The 18,250-nt window shown below is 35.8% G+C and overlaps 1 pseudogene; it reads right to left on the reverse strand.

Moving 5' to 3' along the window:
* Positions 1 to 680: 680 nt before the first annotated feature.
* On the reverse strand, positions 681 to 1,683 carry LOC147442690 (uncharacterized; annotated as a pseudogene).
* Between the last annotated feature and the right edge of the window lie 16,567 nt (positions 1,684 to 18,250).

Here is an 18,250-nt window from a genome sequence, read left to right on the forward strand (position 1 = left end):
AACCCCCTTTCGAAGCATATCTTTGACAGCAAGGTCAATGCGTTCTTGCTTTAGTGGCGACCTACGACGAGATGCGATGCGAATAGGAGGAGCTTGGCTTGTGTTAATGGAATGATGTGCTGGGAAATTTATCTGAGAAGTGTGTGTTTGTGAGTTGAAGAGCTTTGGAAACCTGTGCAGCAGTGTTCGCATGTCGTGAAGACGTTTGTGCTGATCTACCACATGGTATTGTGTGTGAACAAAATTGGGGCCCTTGTGTGAACTGAATATAGATATGGGAAGCGTGTTTGGTAAAACCAATTGATACGTATCAAAATGTAAACGAGCTCTTGTTTTCACAAACCAATCACAACCCAGAGTAAGGGGAAACAATTGGCGCGGTAAAACATAGAATGTATGTGTGAATTGCTTATGAGCTAGATGAAATGTGCACTGAATTTGTGTGTGTGAATGATAAGTTTGATGATTATCACCAAACAACACGGTGATAGGAGGTGCTGTGAATGTAGGAAGACCTAATTGTTGAACTAACTCTTAACTAATAGAAGAAATTGTGCTTCCTGAGTCTAATAGTGCTTCTTGTGATGTGTCATTGAGCTGAGCTAGGATTGAACACACCATGCGTCCGGAAGAGGCAGCTGCTTGAACTTGCGGGCGGTGCTCCTCCATCATCCTCCCGCCTAGATGTTTTCCAGCAATTCCGCTAGGGAAGCGGCATCCGCCATTTGAATTTGCACATTTTGATGTTGTTGGGTTGCCTGAAGACGACGGCAATGGCGTCGAACATGGCCATAGATATTGCAGTAGAAACATTTCGGCCGCCCTTGTTGATCTCTGTCAGGTAATGCACGCCTATCAGCGAGTAATGCGCGCCTATCAGGTAATGCTCGTCGGGATTTGAACTGAGCATTTTGGACATCAATGTCCATGGGAGTGGGTATGGAATCTCCTGTAGGACGCTGCGTTGTAGGTTGGGGGGTTGACATAGAAGGGGCATCAGGCTGAGATATACCTTCAACTCGTTGCGCAATTTGAATCGCCGTATGAAAAGAAGTGGGACCCTGGTCTTGTACACGCCGAGAAATATCATGTCAAAGATGAGGCCATAAGAAAAAGAGCTTCATTTCTTCGGACATAGCCGGGTCAGCCCGGAGAAGCAATTGATTCATCTTCACAGCAAACTGTGCTACAGGCTCATACGGTTGTTGTTTGAGAGCATTGAGTTGCTGTAAAGCCGTCTGAGTAATGTTTTGGTGAGCGAAATTCTGAATCAGTAGAGATTTGAGCATACCCCAGTTGAATTTGACTTCGTCAAGTTGCTGAATAAACCATGTGGCTGCTACGCCTTCAAAAACTGTGCGGGCTTCCATCTTTACGATCATCGAGCCAACTGTGATAACTAGCTACATTATCAAAATGGTCCAACCATGTAAGTACATCTTCTGTTGGAAAACCAGAAAAAGGCTTTGGTCTAATCTTGGAATCAGGCCGCTGTGATTGTGTCGTATGAGAGGATAGGAAGTTTAGCATATTCTGATTGGTGTGACTGACCTGGAGTAGCATATTAGAGATGGCTTGAAAAATCTGACCCATTGGCGCGGCCTGAGATAAGAATTCTGGATGCATAGAGGCATCTTCATAGAGAGGAGAACCAGGTTTGCGTGGTGATTGAGGACGACTCATGGTCGGCTTTGCTACAGAGGTAGCCTCAGAGAAGATGTCAGAAGAGGGATTAGGTGACCAGAGGAAGAGTGCAAGAAGGAAGAACACTTGCGCTAGCTGCCCGTCAACTCCACCAATGTGGAATACACAGAATGAACCCAAACACCTCTGCCTGTCTTTGCGCAGAGCCCCCCTTTATATGACGCTTTCTCTAGTACATCAAGGTCGGGTCGGCTGTCTATCAATATTGGGTTCGACAGGCCTGGAGTTAGTTGTTGGAACTACCTGAATATCTTACAACTGGACTACCTGAATGTAGGCGACTACCTGCATACTCTACAATATAATTATCAGTGGTTAATTAGATGTTCAAGAAGCCGTGATAATTAGGAAAAGTTTAGAAAATTAATCTAGCTAATTACTTTAGCTAAAATACCCTGTTTTTTGAGTAATTTAAATAGAGGAAATTAGTAAATGGAATTAAAATGCTGTCATATAATTATCAGTGGTTAATTAGATGTTCAAAAACCCATGATAATTAGGATAAGATCAGGAAATTAATTTAGCTAATTACTTTAGCTAAAATACCCTGTTTTTTGAGCAATTTAAATAGGGGAAATTAGTAAATGGAATTCAAATGCTTTCTTATAATTATTAGTGGTTAATTAGGTGTTAAGAAACCCGTGATAATTAGGAGAATTTCAATTAATTAATCTAGCTAATTAATTAGGTAGAATTACTCTATTTTTTGAGAAAATTAAAAAAAGAAAATTAGTAAATGGAATTCAAATGATATGATATATTTATTAGTGGTTAATTAGGTGTGCTAAAACCTGTGATAATTAGGAGAAGCTCAGAAAATTAGTTTAACTAATTATCTTAGTGGAATTACGCTGTTTTTAGGGGTAAATTAAAGGGGAAAATTAGTAAATCATGTGCTATAATTACATGCTATTATTAAAAGCTGTATTATAGGGTAAAGATGCCGTGATAATTATGCCAAGGTTAGAAACGTAGTATAGATATTTATTTAAGTCAAATTATACTGTTTCTAGCTAAAAAGTAAAGGGGGAAATTAGTAAAACATATGCCATAATTACATGCTATATATCAAAGCTGTATTATAGGGTCAAAAGGCCGTGATAATTATTCCAAGGTTAGAAAAGTAGCTGTATAGATATTTATTTAAGTCAAATTATACTATTTCTAGCTAAAAAGTAAAGGGGGAAATTAGTAAATCATGTGCTATTATTACATGCTATTTATCAGAGCTGTATTATAGGGTCAAAAGGCCGTGATAATTATGCCAAGGTTAGAAAAGTAGTATAGATATTTATCCAAGCCAAATTATACTGTTTTTAACTAAAAAGTAAAGGGGGAAATTAATAAATCATGTGCTATAATTACATGCTATTTATCAGAGCTGTGTTATAGGGTCAAGAGGTCGTGATAATTATTTCAAGGTTAAAAAAGTAGTATATATATTTATCTAAGTGAAATCATACTATTTTTAGCTAAAAACTAAAGGGGGAAATTAGTAAATCATGTGCTATAACTACATGATATTTATTAGAGCTGTATCATAAAATAAAGAGGCCGTGATAATTATTCCAAGGTTAGAAAAGTAGTATAGATATTTATCTAAGTCAATTTATACTATTTTTAATTAAAAACTAAAGAGGGAAATTAGTAAATCATGTGCTATAATTACATGCTATTTATCAGAGTTTTATTATAGAGCAATGAGGCCGTGATAATTATGCCAAGTTTAGAAAAGTAGTATAGATATTTATTTAAGTCAAATTATGAAAAGTTTAGCTGAAAATTGAAGATGAAAATTATATAATTAAGTTAAAAAATAATAAGATAACTACCAGAGGTCAAAAATATCTTTATCTACTCGTGGTAATTATACCATAGTAAATTGGTGAGATTAGAAATTATAATTGACCAAAAGTCCTATTTTTAGCGAATGATTAATTAAAATAAATAGACCTAGTGGTCAAAAGTTTTTAGGAAAATTATAGTAAGTGTAAACCTACGATATCAAGTTGAGGAAATGAAATCTTTAAGAGAAATCTAATACAATAAATATTAAGCCCAAATAAAGTAGATTATTAGCTTAAAAGTTGATGGGAAAATTAGGAAAAAGATATAAAAAATTATAAGAAAGTTAGGAGAGCTTAGAAAACCCTTAGGGAAGTGGTGGAAAAAGTTATCATGCCTATAAGAAATTCCTAGGTCAAGAATTTATCAAGTAAGACTATAAATTTAACCTTGGATGGATTACGGTGGAATACAAAGGTTAAGTTTAGATTTTGAATTATTTACCTAATGATTATACGTCCTTTTTATAAGGATAAGAAGTTATGGCATCAAAAAGAACCCGAGAAAATCCTACATCTGATGATGAGGAAGTAACTCCAAAAAAAACTAGAGCATCACACGACGACAAAGCCGGGTCTAGTAGTAGGCCTACGGAGGAGAGTCTTCAGGCGCCAGCGCAGCAGCAGATGGACAATCAATCCCAGGTGGGTGTCCCATTGTTCAATTAAGTCTTTAATTAGTTTAAGTTATTTTATAAGTTAGCATTGCATACGTAAGAAGGATAAACTGACTAAAAACGGAAGGTAACTTCTAACGTGCAATTGTTTATAATATAGGAAAGAATTGTTTGGGTTAAAACTGGTTGAATTAGGAAAGATATGTTTGATCATCCTTAAGACAGCTTGTCTCAAGACACCTCCGACTCCTTGTTATATTTTGATGATAATGATTGGCTTTCTAGCCACGGTTAAGTTGGTTACCCCCATGAAAGATGAGTTTCTACTCCGTGTCATGTCTTGATGTTTCTACATAAGTTAGGATACCGTTTTTTAATCCTAGGGGAGCCGCCCGGTTGTATGGGCAACTGGTTTGGTGTATGGGCACCCGGAACCTTGGGTGGGGGTTTATCCACTCCGGATTTGAATAAGGAATGGGTGCCGTTTTTCACCCTTAGGTGGTCTTGAGACAAGAAGAGTACTGGTCATGGTTATTATAGACAATGTTTTGATTGAAAATACCCTGTCTTAAGTTTAAAGATGTCTATTTTCTAAAGGAATGCTTTCAATGCTGTCTTCAAGGAATTACTGTGATGAAACATTAAAAGAAACCATTATTTTAAATGTTTAAAACAATGTGATAGTAAGATAAACGAATCATGTGTGAGTGCGGGGTGGTAAGTGGGGATTGACTAAGGTTGTCAATCATGGACGGGTGGACCTGATTAGTCAGGTAACTATCCATTCCCGCGCACTAAAATGTTTTAGAAACTTCTCTACTTGGAAGAGGATTCCACCAACGGCTGTGCCCTCACATATGTTAGGGGGAAAAAAGCGTTGGTTGAGGATACCTTAGCCCAACTTGTGGAAGTTATAGGGCCGAAATAACTTTTGGATTTTCAATATGTTGTCCCGTTTCCGCTGCGAGACAGGACTAGGTCTCCTTCTAGAGCTATAAACCTAAACCATTATTAATGGCAAGGGTGAATTCCCTGGATTTTTCATGTTTAGAGACTCTGATTTTTATTAGGCCTAGAGACCTGTCAAGGATCCCATCCCGATCTTGGTGTAGGTGGGTTGGGGACTTTACAAGTGGTATCAGAGCCTAGGTTTCAGAGCCTGGGTTAGTTTGGAAAAATTTCGTACTGTCTGAAAAGATTAAAAAAAATATATTTTATAGAAAAATAAATAATTTTGGTTAACTAACCAAAGGCTTATGCGTCGACAATTCAGGAAGATCCTGTGATTGAATATCACAAATTCCAAGTCTTTGAGCTTATTTATGAGAGTGCTTGTCATTCTCGAAACTTTTTTTTTCGACGGAGCGTGATGGAGCTACTAATGAAGGTTCACACTCCTCATTCGACTCAGATAGATAAAGGCTGGGAGCTTGAATGGAGAAATGAAGGCGGGACATATTACATCAATGCTTGGAAGCTGGGATGTCTTACCACGGATTTAAAGAAACTACGCTGGGCTGAGGAACTGAGAGTGGTTTAGTTATACTACTTCTTGGGTACAAACTCGAGTATCACTGTTCACACTTACCCAGGAGGCACGGGAAAACGCCTGAACGAATGGGTATGGGATAGAGTGGTGGAGATAATTCCATATCGAAGAATCAGAACTTTTTCTCAGAATACCCCTAAGAATTTGGACCTTATAATTTACTTTCCAATTTCCAATGAGTATAAGAACTATTATACCAATCAATTAGAAGATTGTAGAAATCTGACTACAAACACCCATCGTTTGTATCACCATATTCCAAATCAGCCAGCTATGCGGATCCTTTAAAGGCCGCAAAAATTTACAACAAGTTAGGATGAGATACCTAAGGCTCTTTTGTAAGGCTATCCTTGTAAATATTCACCTTATAAATAAAGAACCAGGTCTTTTGAATTGAATATCTTGATCTTGTGTCTATTCTGAAGTTAAATCCTAGCCGTGTCATAAGTCTTTAAATTGCCAATCCGTCGATCTTACGAAACCATGTAGATACCTGCTTCTGTTCTTTATACCGTGCTTGTTTCTTCTCAAACAAGTGCAACCCCCCAACTTCAAAGGAAAAGGGGTCAACGTGGAACGAGATGCAGAGGTATGGATCAAAGCCATGAGGCATACATCAATACAGGATTCCCTTCTCAGGGCTAAGCCTCTTGCAGATGAAGGAACCAACTCTACAAGAAACTATAATGGATTTAGTAACTTTAGGGGAAGAGCCACGGAAAAATTCCAACCAGGGATATCAACGACATGGAGTAGCTGCAGCAGTGAACTGAGAACAGACCTTCCCAAACGTTAGGTGCTATGGATGCAATCAAATAGGGCACTATAGAAATAGTTTTCCAGAAAAACAAAACCCTCGAATTACTGCTAGAGCCATTCCTCAAAATCAAGGAGATAATCTAAGAGGAGGTAGAAATAGAGGACGAGGTAAAGGAAGAGTAAGAGGAGCCAGATTTTATGCAATCATAGGAGAACCAACCCTATGGATAAAAAAAGATAAAAGAGCCACTCGTTTGGCCATAGTTAGCAATCTTAGAGCTTTGTAAACCACTATAAATCAATAATGTAAAAACTTGAGTTACTTATATATTATAATGGAATACATGATTTTCTTCTCCAAGATTACTTAATGAATCTAAAGTTAAGTTGGTATTTAATCAAGAAATTAAGGGTTGATCTAACAAATGAGACCAAAGTTCTCGATAGTATGAAAAGAATTTGAATTTTGAGAATGACATAGTTATCAAGAAACCAACTCACATTCTTTGTGCACACGATAGCCTTCCTTGCAAAAATAACATAGATTTGAAAGTATTAAGGTACGAGACTAATAGGAAGTCCAAAAGAACTCTTGGTATGATACTTCTTAAAACCCTTTACATATTGTTGGTCAACCAGGTTAGAGCACAGAGGGGGTATCTCTGGTGCAATAGTAGAAGCTTGTGCCGAACGCAGATTGCTCAGAATGGCAAGAACACGCCGAGCGCGTTCAAATTGGCAAAGCTGAAATACATGATACTTGTCGAACGCTGATTGCTCTGAATGGTCAATTAGATCGAGCACGTTCATGTTCACAAGGTGGATTTATGGATCTTTTATGGAATTGATTTGACCTGGTTTTTGAGATGATGCAAATGGTTTGTAAAGGTTTTTAAGATGGGCTCAACACTAAGAGTTTCTTGAGGAAAAATTGGCTAGCAAGTAACTCCAACCAGAAACTGGAAAGAACTCTTAGAGTAATCAGTAACATTGGTAAAGTGGAAAGGTTATCTCTTTGAAGATGCCACTTGGGAGGATGAATTTCTCTTCTCAAAGATTTTCCCAATTTCGGTTGAGATGAGGACATCTCAAATTCTTAAGTTGGGATGATTGTAAGGTTTCCAGTTTCTGAAACCTTAAAGGTTGTATAAAGCTTAATCAAACTGATATGATTAATGAAAAAGCAATGTAGAATTGTCCGACCATGGCAAATATTGGTATTTTTGGAATCTTAAGCACAACAAACCACGGGCTAGAAATTTTCAGAATTGAATTCCGATAAAAACTGGCATAGTTATGACCCCTGGAAGTTTACACTGTGAATTGAGTAAAATAGGTAAAATTGAAGGGTTGCAGTAATCATTTAAGCATAGACTTTATTAAAGTCCTCCTAGATATTTACAAGATATTTACCAATTAAGCAAAAATAGGTCAAAATATAGCATAATTGATATTTTAAAAGCTGGCAGGTAATGGGAGGGTCATCACTGCCCTGCCACGGAACTCATTTAGCAGCAGGGGTCGTTTTTTGACTTGTAGAGGGCAGCTTGAACTGCAAGCAACTGGTTTTTTAAGCATGTGAGAGCTTAAGAGTGCCAGAAAACTATAAATAGGACCCCTAGCTTCACATTTTACATGGACTCGGAGCCTTGCTACTCTCTCTCTCATTTAGAGAGAACAATACGCAAAAATCATTAGAGATTAATCTCTAATTGATTAACCCTAACGGTAATTAGCCTAATCCTTTTTAATTAGCAAGGTTAGATTAAGATAAATTGTTAATAAATCAAAGATTAAGCCTATATATGCTTCTTAAACCTCTTTAAATTAACTAATCTCTGCTGATTATTATAATTAAGCTTAGTAATACTAAGCAAATTATTTATCCTATCATATAAGGATTGAAATTAGCCAAATTAACCATGAATTAATGATAAAAATATTAATTAGGATTAGATTAAGTTGAAATAATTATTAGAGATACATTAGAGAGTTATTTATCTAGGAAAATTATCCTATAATTTTTTGAGAAGTTTTCCTAATTAATTAGGCATAATTACTCTGTTTTTTGAATAATTTTAATAGGAGAAATTAGTAAATGGATTTCAAATGCTTTCATATAATTATGAGTGGTTAATTTAGAGTTCAAGAACCCGTGATAATTAGAAAAATCTCAGAAAGTTAATTTAACTAATTATTTTAGCAGAGATACCTTGTTTTTTGATCAATTTAAATAGGGGAAATTAGTAATGGGAATTCAAATGCTTTCATATAATTATCAGTGGTTAATTAGGTGTTCAAAAAGACGTGATAATTAGGAGAAGTTTAGAAAATTAATCTAGCTAATTACTTTAGCTAAAATACCCTATTTTTTGAGTAATTTAAATAGGGGAAATTATTAAATGGAATTCCAATGTTGTCATATAATTATCAGTGGTTCATTAGATTTTCAAGAAGCCATGATAATTAGGAAAAGTCCAGAAAATTAATCTAGCTAATTACTTATTTAAACTACCCTGTATTTTAAGTAATTTAAATAGAGGAAATTAGTAAATGGAATTAAAATGCTGTCATATAATTATCAGTGGTTAATTAGATGTTCAAAAACCCGTGATAATTAGGAGAAGATCAGAAAATTAATTTAGCTAATTACTTTAGCTAAAATACCCTGTTTTTTGAGCAATTTAAATAGGTGAAATTAGTAAATGGATTTAAAATGCTTTCATATAATTATCAATGGTTAATTAAGTGTTCAAGAACCTGTGATAAACAGGAAAATCTCAGAAATTAATCTAGCTAATAATTTTAGCAGAGATACCCTGTTTTTTGATCAATGTAAATAGGGAAAATTAGTAATTGGAATTCAAATGCTTTCATATAATTATCAGTGGTTAATTAGGTGTTCAAGAAGTGGTGATAATTAGGAGAAGTTAAAAAATTAATCTAGCTAATTACTTTAGCTAAAAAATCCTATTTTTTGAGTAATTTAAATAGGGGAAATTAGTAAATGGAATTCCAATGTTGTCATATAATTATTAGTGGTTAATTAGATATTCAAGAAGCTGTGATAATTAGAAAAATTTCAGAAAATTAATGTAGGTAATTACTTTAGATAAAATACCCTGTGTTTTGAGTAATTTAAATAGAGGAAATTAGTAAATGGAATTAAAATGCTGTCATATAATTATCAGTGGTTAATTAGATGTTCAAAAACCCGTGATAATTAGGATAAGATAAGTAAATTAATTTAGCTAATTACTTTAGCTAAAATACCCTATTTTTTTGAGCAATTTAAATAGGGGAAATTAGTAAACGGAATTTAAATGATTTCTTATAATTATTAGTGGTTAATTAGGTGTTAAGAAACCCGTGATAATTAGGAGAATTTCAATTATTTAATCTAGCTAATTAATTAGGTAGAATTACTCTATTTTTTGAGAAAATTAAAAAGGAAAAATTAGTAAATGGAATTCAAATGATATGATATATTTATTAGTGGTTACTTAGGTGTGTTAAAACCTGTGATAATTAGGAGAAGCTCAGAAAATTAGTTTAACTAATTATCTTAGTGGAATTACGCTGTTCTTAGGGATAAATTAAAGGGGGAAATTAGTAAATCATGTGCTATAATTACATTCTATTATTACAAGCTGTATTATAGAGTAAAGATGCCGTGATAATTATGCCAAGGTTAGAAAAGTAGTATAGATATTTATTTCTAGCTAAAAAGTAAAGGGGGAAATTAGTAAATCATGTGCTATAACTACATGCTATTTATCAGAGCTGTATTATAGGGTCAAAAGGCCATGATAATTATGCTAAGGTTAGAAAAGTAGTATAGATATTTATCCAAGCCAAATTATACGGTTTTTAACTAAAAAGTAAAGGGGGAAATTAGTAAATCATGTGCTATAACTACATGCTATTTATCAGAGTTGTATTATAGGGTCAAGAGGTCGTGATAATTATGTCAAGGTTAGAAAAGTAGTATAGATATTTATCTAAGTGAAATCATACTATTTTTAGCTAAAAACTAAAGGGGGCAATTAGTAAATCATGTGCTATAACTACATGGTATTTATTAGAGCTGTATTATAGGATAAAGAGGCCGTGATAATTATTCAAAGGTTAGAAAAGTTGTATAGATATTTATCTAAGTCAATTTATACTATTTTTAGCTAAAAACTAAAGAGGAAAATTAGTAAATCATGTGCTATAATTACATGCTATTTATCAGAGCTGTATTATAGGGCAATGAGGCCGTGATAATTATGCCAAGGTTAGAAAAGTAGTATAGATATTTATCTAAGTCAAATTATCCAAATTTCAGCTGAAAATTGAAGATGAAAATTATATAATTAAGTTAGAAAATAATAAGATAATTACCAGAGGTCAAAAATATCTTTATCTACTTGTGGTAATTATACCATAGTAAATTGGTGAGATTAGAAATTATAATTGACCAAAAGTCCTATTTTTAGCGAATGATTAATTAAAATAAATAGACCTTGTGGTCAAAAGTTTTTAGGAACATTATAGTAAGTGTAAACCTATGATATAAAGTTGAGGAAATGAAATTTATAAGAGAAATCAAATACAATAAATATTAAGCCCAAATAAAGTAGATTATTAGCTTAAAAGTTGATGGGAAAATTAGGAAAAAGATATAGAAAATTATAAGAAAGTTAGGAGAGCTTAGAAAACCCTTAGGGAAGCGGTGGAAAAAGTTATCATGCCTATAAGAAATTACTAGGTCAAGAATTTATCAATTAAGACTATAAATTTAACGTTGGATGGGTTACAGTGGAATACAAAGGTTAAGTCTAGATTTTGAATTATTTACCTAATGATTAGACGTCCTTTTTATAAGGATAAGAAGTTATGGCATCAAAAAGAACCCGAGAAAATCCTACATCTGATGATGAGGAAGTAACTCCAAAACAAACTAGAGCATCACACGACGACGAACCCGGGCCTAGTAGTAGGCCTACGGAGGAGAGTCTTCAAGCGCCATCCCAGCGGCAGATGGCCAATCAATCCCAGGTGGGTGTCCCATTGTTCAATTAAGTCTTTAATTAGTTTAAGTTATTTTATAAGTTAGCATTGCATACGTAAGAATGATAAACTGGCTGAAAACGGAAGGTAACTTTCAACGTGCAATTGTTTATAATATAGGAAAGAATTGTTTGGGTTAAAACTGGTTGAATTAGGAAAGATATGTTTGATCATCCTTAAGACAGCTTGTCTCAAGACACCTCCGACTCCTTGTTATATTTTGATGATAATGATTGGCATTCTAGCCACGGTTAAGTCGGTTACCCCCATGAACGATGAGTTTCTACTCCGTGTCATGTCTTGACGTTTCTACATAAGTTAGGATACCGTTTTTTAATCCTAGGGGAGCCGCCCGGTTGTATGAGCAACTGGTTTGGTGTATGGGCACCCGGAACCTTGGGTGGGGGTTTATCCACTCCGGATTTGAATAAGGAATGGGTGCCGTTTTTCACCCTTAGGTGGTCTTGAGACAAGAAGAGTACTGATCATGGTTATTATAGACAATGTTTTGATTGACAGTACCGTGTCTTAAGTTTAAAGATGTCTGTTTTCTAAAGGAATGCTTTCAATGCTGTCTTCAATGAATTACTGTGATGAAACGTTAAAAGAAACCATTATTTTAAATGTTTAAAACAATGTGATAGTAAGATAAACGAATCATGTGTGAATGCAGGGTGGTAGGTGGGGATTGACTAAGGTTGCCAATCATGGACGGGTGGACCTGATTAGTCAGGTAACTATTCATTCCCGCGCACTAAAATGTTTTAGAAACTTCTCTACTTGGAAGAGGATTCCACCAACGGCTGTGCCCTCACATATGTTAGGGGGAAAAAAAGCGTTGGTTGAGGATACCTTAGCCCAACTTGTGGAAGTTATAGGGCCGAAATAACTTTTGGATTTTTAATATGTTGTCCCGTTTCCGCTGCGAGACAGGACTAGGTCTCCTTCTAGGGCTATAAACCTAAACCATTATTAATGGTAAGGGTGAATTCCCTGGATTTTCCATGTTTAGAGACTTTGATTTTTATTAGGCCTAGAGACCTGTCAAGGATCCCATCCCGATCTTGGTGTAGGCGGGTTGGGGACTTTACAAAAAAGAACTTCAAACCACTTTTGCTTAGTATTGAGACTTGACACTCTATGGATGGTAGACACAAGTTAATTTCTTTTAAAAGTAGGACATGGATGACAACTGATAGGGTTCATTGACACCTATAATATGTATTCAAGGCTAATGAATCTATTTTCTTGTTTATATGGATGCATGTGAGAATTGTATCTCGATTTAGGAGAATTTTGGCTTTGCTGCTTTTCGTAACAAAACAAATCGGCCTCCATTACTTTAGAAGAAAAAACTCTTTTTGACTATCTCTTGTACAAAAGCACTAGAATGATATTTCATTCCTACTTTGATGCAAACAAAATGAATCTAAAATTGAGTCATTTTTGTGCTAATTATTGTCCTTAGTCTAAAACCAGCTATCTTTTGCATTGTTAAGTTCTTTTGTGTATAAATATAAGTTTAATATAGCAACAAATATGTCCTAAACACAAGGTTTTCCCAGAATGATGGGAGATGAGGATGCTGGCTCTAGATATAGATTGACCTTTAGTGCTTTGATGAACCCACTATCTATGATTCCTATTTAGGTTGACTGGTGTTCGGCGGTCCATCTTAGACTATAGGTCAGATTCTTGGTCATGGCTATTATATTTTTTGGACTTTGCCAATTTTAGGGTTTCAAGTTAATCCATGATTACTTACCCTTGTTCTAATTGATTTTTCACGTCCAAGTTAAAGATAAGATGGCTGCTCAAATGAATGTTATCCATGACCCTTTGAAACATACAAAGATTATAAAAAATATCCAGCAATAGTTAAAGGACCACCCACCACATAAACCCCCTCCTCCTAGAACTAGGCCTTTTTTAGATAGTAAAGCAAAAAACAAAAAGATCACTTATCCCAAATAAATACAATCTAATACCTCACTCTTTCTTTACAAGACTTATCCCTTTCCCAAGCCTGGCTTGAGTTAGCTTCGAAACCTATTTCTATTGCTAGATCCCTTGTTCTTTTATCTATTAGCAATATGGATGTGTTGCAACTTATATATGATTTTGCTCTGCAGCTCACAACAAATCTTCTATCTTACATATGTTTTCCTTCAATGATTGGATTAAGATTTTGGCCACCCTTGCCAAAGATCTTGAGGATGGTGTGGCTATAATCTCACAATACATCTCCCAACTACCTGTATTAACTTAACAATATAATCAAGATCTTGCTCATTTCTCTTCTTTTGGTGCTGAACTTGCCAATTTTCTCAAAAAATCATGTGTGGGCTTAATCCTACTTTCATTAGTACTCTAGATACCCCTATTGTCTCACAAAACGGTGACCTCTTCTAAATGGACAATGCTACTCTGGAAGCTGTTAAAGAATTCTAAAGTAACTTGTGCACTCTTAGTGACTCTACCTTACCAAAAATGGTTCCAAAAGTCTCTAAAGTGTTTGCTTTTCTACTTGTTAGACAAGTCAAAGTGGAATCTTTTGGAGTTGACCACCAGGTTTGGATTCTCCCTAACAAATATTTTTTGCACCCATACTCAGTGAAACCTGGGTATACCTGGCCAACCTACTGATAGCTACTATGGAAGACTGCCGACTCAACATCTTTCAAGGTGGCCAATTTTTGGACAAAGGAGAGCTCATAAAAGCCCCTTTAAAACTCAATTTTGTTGATAAAGATAAATGTGCCTCTAATGTTGGCCTATATATCCGCACAAAAGGAAATATGGAGTTTGCCAAGAGAAGTCCTGACTTCTACACTGAATTAATCTGGAATGTCTATCGACTGTACTTAAAACATGCTCGTAAATTACTTGACCCTAAGGCAACTTGTGACTCTAGCATTATGTGGTTTGACCATGCTATCTGATACATTCTTAATCATTTGAAACAACTCTTTCCTAAGAAAGCTGTAGACTTCCATTTGTCTCTGATTTGCTCTTGGTTAGGTGGGAAGCTAGATCCCTTGTTATTTCCCAAATTGCTTTCAATACTTTTAGAAGCTTAATGATTTATATCCTCAAGGAATTTAAATCTGATGAACTGGGAACCTATCTCACCACTTATACCAACTACAAAGGAGTCAAAATTGCCACTAGCCTACTTAAACCTTGTATTGAAGATGATAATTTCCCCAACAACTATTTCATGTTGAGGCGGTCTGAGGCAAGCAACAAGAGAAGTGGCCTCTAGACACCACCATTCAAGGCTCTTGTACTGCTCATAGGGTTTGAGGGTCTAGCATAAACACAACACACAGACCCCAAACACAACAACACACCCAAATACCACACACAAAATCTCAAAAATATAGGGGCACCACCTAGTTTTTTGTATCACGAATTAGAATGTGAGCGAAGAGAGAGAGAGAGAGAGAGAGAGAGAGAGAGAGAGAGAGAGAGAGAGAGAGAGAGAGAGAGAGAGAGAGAGAGAGAGAGAGAGAGAGAGACTCTAGAGAAACACCATGTTTCTTAGCGAACACCTTGAGAACCTTCAAGCATGTATACTCAATGCTTCAAGAGAACGGATGAGTGATATGAGTAACTCAACTAAAACAAAACCACAACACACAGAGGCAATAGCTTAGAATTTCAAGTCCCATTCAACACAAAACACACACTCAAACCTAGCCACCCCATGCATTGTTTTAAGGCCACGGGAGCCCTCTCCACCTTGCAACCCTCTTACAATGGCTTACTCGAGGCAAGGGAGATGCACACAAAGCATAAATCAAACAACCAACAAAACAATAGGACACTTGAAACACTTACACTTGTGCAAATTCCATGATGTTTAGCAAACACAAGATGGAGGAAAACCATCAAGATGCAGAGCCTAAAACCACTTCTTTTTGCACGAGACCACCAATTTGATCATACAATTTGTAGAAGCAACCTCAAATTCTTCTCCTCTCTTGTCTTTGGCATACACTATGCAAAGCACTTTGCATATGTATATTTAGCAAGAATTATGCAAAGGGTGTGGCTACTTGCACTCACAAGCTAGGTTCACATAATGCAAGGCTTCTTATACAAAGATTGTAGCCTCTCTCACACTTCGTCTCACGCACACTCTTCTTCTCTAGACTTCTCACTTCTTCTTCTCATGTATCTTAATTACAAAGAGAGGCTCTCCTTTATAGGTTTTTGGAGGGATTAGAATTTTCATGATCACTTTTAATACACATAACAAAGCTTCGCTTATGAGTAATCTGATGTAGGTGAGAAGATAGGTGGTAGGGCTAGATTTGAGGTTAGTAGGTTTGAACTCTAGTTAATATTTTTTACATAATAGAAAATGGAAATGTATAATGGTAGGGTGTATTAAATGAGAAATTAGCAAGAAATTGGATAGAATTACACTCTCTTGTTCGTCAATGTCAAGGAAATAAAAAATGACCGCCCTTATTTTTTACTTATGGTGCTTTGAATCGAGTTGAATTGGTTGATCTCCTGCTAATTGTAGCCTTTTGTCTGCTTTGTCATATGTGTAATAAATTAGAAGATTTTGGAGCATTGGAGATGTGTGCATGAGGATGACTAATGATAGAGAGTTGCAAAAATATGAAGGTATATACAATGGCAGCCATGGTTAATTCTAATAATCTTCTCCATGCTATATTTGCTTCATGCTAGTAATGGTGGTGGTGGTGTGTGTGTGTGTGTGTGTGTGTGTGTGATGAGACTGTGTAAGGAAAGAAAAATGTGTAGAAAAAGAATGGACTATTTGGAAGTACATAAATGCGTTTTAGGACACTAGAGAGGCCTCAATAAGCCTGCGAGGCGATGGGCATTGGTTCTTTGCTCTTTCTTTTTATGGGTAAGAGGTGAGAGAGAGTAAAAAATGGCTCAAAAATGAGGAGAGAGAGAGTGAACTTTGAGCTAAGGTTTTGTGGAAAAGTATAGAAGCTACACACATGTCACCAAGCTCTAAAATGATCTCACATGTCCAATTTTTTATGTGCACTTTTGTCCACATGTCCACCATGATTTTGCATAAAACCTATAGCACCAAAAAGAATTTATTTTGTATAGGCTTGTAGGTCCTTGAAATGCATAACTCCTCCTTTGAAATCAATTGTGGAGCCAATCACCTCATGTCTTTTGCATTCATGTCTCTTTACTTCTCTAGCTATTTTCCCATGTGGAGATATACCAACCTTATGTATTACTCTATGGATATATACAAGGAGTAGCATAAAAAGCTATATGGGTAAGCTTAAAATAAAAAAGTATTGTTGAAGATATTTTTATTTATTTATTTAAAATACCCTCAACTCTAATGTACATATGCAAACTCACATTATTAATAACGCACACCTAAAGTTAATATAAAACAAAAGGTGGGGTTCTACGCATAGATAGCTTATTAAAATTATTTACATATATACATATTCAATTTATTCTAGCTATGTGTGGACCAAAAAATAGCTATCATTTAGTCCCCTCCCCATTAGTTGATGGTTCATTCATGTACCATCAGCTGACTTGTATTAGAATGAAAGTAGTGGATAATTTTGCAATGCCTCCTCCAAGGTTCCTCTCCTTCTTGACACCACTTTTCCTTCAAAGTTTCTACACCTAGTTGCACAACATTTCAATGTGTGATAAGTGCAACAATATTAGCATACCTCCCTCATTTTCTCTTTGACTTGTTCCATTTTTAAATCTCCTGGAATGATACGACTTAGATCAAGCTTGAGTCAATAGATGTCGACCTTCCTAGGGTGCTCCTTTCCATCCAAATCCATCAATAGGTAGTAGCCACCTGTATAAGATTTCTTCACAATGTAAGGGCCTTTCCATTAATACTCAAACTTATAATCAAACTTGTTGTCCAACGTACTGTTGTAGTGAAGGACTAGCCTCTTCTCTTTAATCCTTTTGTCTTTGAGACCCTTGTCAAGCTTCTCCTTGAGTTGCAAAGCTTTCTTCTCATAGCACCTGCACGCCGACTCTCTTTTCCACTCTAGCTTCACCATAATGAGGAGCCTATTGATCCATGCTTCATCGCCCTTCTGTTCATGTTTACCTGTAAGCTATATTAGGAATGTGAAGTTCAATTGGTTGCAAAGATTCTTGTTCATACACTAAGTGGAATGGAGTGAATTGTGTAGAATCTCTATAAGTTGTCAAAAGTGCCCATAATGCCCCATCTAAGACACCATCCCATAACTTTGGCTTCTTACTTTTCACCATCTTCCTTATGATTCTTGCAATGATTGAGTTAGCTTTCTCTACCAATGTTAGGAAATAAGACGTAGCTAAATAGATAATTGAGTAGATTACTTAATGGAGAGAGACAGATTTACATACACGAGATTATAGAGTAGAGAGAGAGAGAGAGAGAGTACACACGATATACGTGGTTCACCTAATGTGGGCTACGTCCACAGGAAAGCAGCCACTCAATGGCTTTAGTATTTCAAAAAAAGAAGTAGTTTACAAAGGGATTATACCCTTAATGGAGCTCCCTCCTTGCTTCACTCTCACCACCTCACACTCACCTTGTTGCATCAACTTCACACTGTGAAATGTGTGTAGAAATGGCCTCCTTTTATAGGCCAAAAGGGCTGCCCTCTCTCATGAGAGGCAGCCATGTGTAGCCGTCCTTGTGTGAATAAGTCCAAATTGGACCCTCCAATCCACTC

The sequence above is a fragment of the Adiantum capillus-veneris genome, chromosome 14, assembly GCF_014529385.1.
Source record: "Adiantum capillus-veneris isolate H3 chromosome 14, ASM1452938v2, whole genome shotgun sequence".
Lineage (NCBI taxonomy): Eukaryota > Viridiplantae > Streptophyta > Polypodiopsida > Polypodiales > Pteridaceae > Adiantum > Adiantum capillus-veneris.